The following is a 3766-nucleotide window of genomic DNA, read 5'->3' as shown; positions in this document are numbered from 1 at the left end:
AGGAATTCATTAGCATAATAGGCCACACCCAACAGTAGAAACTCATTAGGATTGGCTACATTAGGGGTGTGTGGCCTAACATGCAAAGGAGTTCCTGCTACAAAAAAGAGCCCTGGGTTTTGACAACAAACAAGGTAAACAGAATAACAAGCAAAAGGTGGGTGTGGCTGGATGACCACACTTCTGGTAACATGTGGGTGCAGCCTAATGTGCTAATGAGCTGTGCTGTCAGGGGTGTGGCCCAATATGCTAATGAGTTCCTGCTGTTGGGTGTGGCCTATTATGCTAATGAGTTCCTGCTGGGCTTTTTCTACAAAAAGAGCCCTGCAAGATAGTCAAACTCCATTTTGATGAACTGCAACCCTGTTACCTTGTGAGGCCAACATCCACAGAAATGCAGCTATTGCAGGTCATAAATCCATGGAGGAGGAGGAGGAACATGAAATGTGACTTGTGAAATCCTTGGAATTGGGTGTTGCATACAAGTGCCTGCTTGACTTCTCTTCATTTGAAGCATAGCGGTTGCTCTGTACAGCTACGAGGAGGGGGGTACCAAATCAGAAGGGGCTGCATTTCAGCTGGTCACTTGAGAAAAAGGATCTCTCAAAGATCTTGACATGTGATTGTCGAACTCCCTGCCCCTGGATAGGACTGCGACCTTTGGGGATTCAGGTTTCAAACAGACAGAGGCACACAAGTCTGCAGGATTTTATTTATTTATTTATTTATTTATTGCTGTCAAGTATCAGACTACTTGTAGCAACCCTGTAGGGTTTTCAAGGCAAGAGATGCCTACAGGTGGTTTGCCATCATCTGCCTTTGTGTAGCAACCCTCGATCTCATTGGTGGTCTCCTGTCCAAGTGCTAACCAGAGCTGACCCTGCTTCGCTTCCAAGATCTGACCAACATCGGGCTAGCCTGGGCTATCCAAGACAAAGCAGGACCTTGTTAGGGCTAGCTATAAAAGGGATGGGGGATCCATGCCTCCATGGCTACCTGGTACACAAACGATAGTCGCTGATTCAAAAGTCAACCCACAGTTATTAAAGGGATACGCTTTCCTTTACTTAAACAAACAGCCAATAATAGGAGGAGGAGGAGGAGATTGGATTTATACCCCGCCCTTCAGTTGGAGTCTCAGAGCGGCTTACAAACTCCTCTCCCTTCCCCTCCCCACAACAGACACCCTGTGAGGTGGGTGGGGCTGAGAGAACTCTGACACAAACTGCTCTTTCAGGAACAGCTGTGCCAGAGCTTGTGACTGACCCAAGGTCACATCAGCAGGTGCAAGTGGAGGAGTGGGGAATCAAACCCGGTTCTCCCAGATTAGAGTCCGCACACTTAACCACTACACCAAACTGGCTCTCAAACTGGTCCACAAACCTTTCCAGGGGACAAAAAAGCTCCTCCCTTCAAAACACATCATCACTAGCCTAAGTGCAAAACTTCCAGGCACAAAAGACAAACACCAAGCGCTTTCGAAAGCTAGGTTAATTAAACCAGAATAAGCTGCTAAGCTTTTCATTTTCTTTCTTTCTTTCTTTCTTTTTTTGGCCTCATGCTGTCTGAATACCACAGGTTTTAGTATGTTCCAGATTTTTAAACTGGTTACTGGGTGCACGTGTGTGATTAAAAATTGAGAGCCTGGCTGGTGAAGGGGTTAGTGTCGGCCTAGGATCCAGGAGGCCCAAGCCCAAATCCCCCACACTCTGCCATGGAAGCTCGCTGGATGAACTTGGCCAGTCAGCCCAAGCTACCTCACAGGGTTGTTGTGAGGAGATAATGGGAGAGAGGAAAATGACGTAAGCTACTTCAGATCCCTACTGGGGAGAAAGATGTATAAATGAAATTTAAAAATGGGGGGGTTCCGTCACCACATTTTTGGAGACAGCCGCTTCCGAGATGACCCAATTGCTCTGGAGCAAGCTCAGTCTCCCTGAGAAACCTTGGCCACATGTGGCTTATATCGTTCTCCTCTCCTCAAATTTATCCTCACAGCAGCCCTTCGAGGTAGGGCAGGCTGAAAGTGTTTGATTGGCCCAAAGTCACACAGTGAGCTTCTGTCGGCAGAGTGGGGATTTGAACCTGGGTCTCCCAGGTCTTAGCCCGACACTTTAACCACTCTGCCACAGACTGGCCCTTTAACTTGTCATGAAAGTTTCCAGTGGCTTGGAGGGTGGCCAAGAAAGAAAGTGGGTAAGCTACGTGGGTCTGACATTGCTGCTGGGACTGTTATGCAGAGACCCATTGTCATTGTGCTGAGGCCACCCTCACACGGGGAAACCCCAATGGAGTGTCTTCTAGAGCTGTTCAACATCCTCGTCTCATCCTGTGCATCTAACAAATATGGTTCTGGCCAGCCGTTAACTCTTGACACAATAATCGTTTCACTGGTTTCTTGTTCCATCGGTGGCTTGGCTGAAGGATCTGCCTCCCCTGCCATCCTGCCAGAAAGCATTCCAAACCCTGACCCCCCCCCAGCCCCATCCATATGCACCCACCGTCTTTCACAGTCAACCAAACCCCTGAAAGAAAGTTCATACCTCTGAGCCCCAAACAGAAGAAACAGAATGAGTTTGCATCTGGGTCTGGAATCCACGGAAAAGCCCTTCAAAGCCAACCCCCTGAGAGAGTTCAGCAGAGGCAGGAACAGCCACAGGGGATGGGAACATACCAGACAGGCTGAGCCTTTCCAAAGCTAGCCATGTGGCACGGAAGAAAAGGAAAGTAAGAAAGGGCTCGTACCTGAAGCTCCTTTGCCAGAAGGCATGGAGGGTGAGCTAGAGGGTTTGGTCCGTCTTCTCTCCCGATGCCAGACCCCGGCAGCTGTGCTCTTCCCTAGGAAAAGTCGAGAACAACCTGGCAGGCACTCCCTTCTCAGCGTGTGAGCGCCTCGCACATTGCTGAGCCAGGGCTCATGCGCTCCTTATGTACTGCTCCGCTCTCAGCTGAGCTTCTGCCTCCCACCGATTCCGCTGGATCTAGGCACTGCAAATAAGCCCAGCCTCTGTCCTTCCCAGTTTTACAGGTCAAAAGGAAAGTGGCCAGGAAGGGGTGGGGGGGAGGAACGACAGTGGACCAGCCTCTGTCAGTGGGAAAGAATGTGCAGGAGAAGCCCAGGCAAGAATGGGAAAGGAGATTTGGGGAGAACTTTCCTTCTGCCACTCTACTGATCAAGTTTATAGCTTGCCCTGTGGAAGAGACTCAGAAGGGATGCAGTGCTAAAAATAAAACCTGCAAGTGCAAAAAAGATTCAAAGAGCAAAAAACAGTGCTTGGCATCGTTTGGGAGCTATGAGTGTGAAACCCAGATTCAAATCTCAGTTCTCCCACAGCCTCACTATGTGACTTTAGGCAGGCCACTCTCTCTCAGCTTCAGCTCTTTCCATTTGCATCAGGGGGGTTTAACAACAGTGGCCTAACTTTCAGGGCTATTGTAAGCATTACATCAAGACAATAGGCTGAGCATTATGATTTCAAGTGCAGTTCATACGTTACTGCATGCACATGATAGCCATCAAGAACCTGCCTCCTCCATGACCCAGTGATGTCTAGAGCCATGCAGCCCTTGAGGTGCAGGCGGGGCATCAGCCCAAGCAGCCTCCGCAATGACAACGGGCAAGCCTACACTCATTGGCCTCTTGTCCTAGCCAAGCAGTCCCTGTGCTCTGCCAGCACCAGGGGTGCCACTTGGTTCCACTGGCTTCAGGGCTGCTTTAAGGTCCCAGATCCACCACTAAGGTTGGTGACTATGGATTGGCTCCAGC

At 49.6% G+C, this 3766-nt stretch overlaps 1 protein-coding gene across 1 annotated transcript in view; it reads right to left on the bottom strand.

Annotated features, from left to right (window-relative positions):
- TINAGL1 (tubulointerstitial nephritis antigen-like 1) overlaps positions 1-2884 on the bottom strand; it is a 44843-nt gene extending 41959 nt beyond the window's left edge. The window contains exon 1 of the mRNA XM_015417351.1: positions 2746-2884. The gene's annotated coding sequence lies outside the window, so the exon portion shown is untranslated. The remainder of the gene's footprint in view (positions 1-2745) is intronic.
- Between the last annotated feature and the right edge of the window lie 882 nt (positions 2885-3766).

The sequence above is a fragment of the Gekko japonicus genome, unplaced genomic scaffold (genome assembly GCF_001447785.1).
Source record: "Gekko japonicus isolate JY-2015 unplaced genomic scaffold, Gekko_japonicus_V1.1 scaffold2170, whole genome shotgun sequence".
Lineage (NCBI taxonomy): Eukaryota > Metazoa > Chordata > Lepidosauria > Squamata > Gekkonidae > Gekko > Gekko japonicus.
The sequence above is the reverse complement of the archived record's forward strand: the minus strand, read 5'-3'. Positions and strand labels throughout refer to the sequence as shown.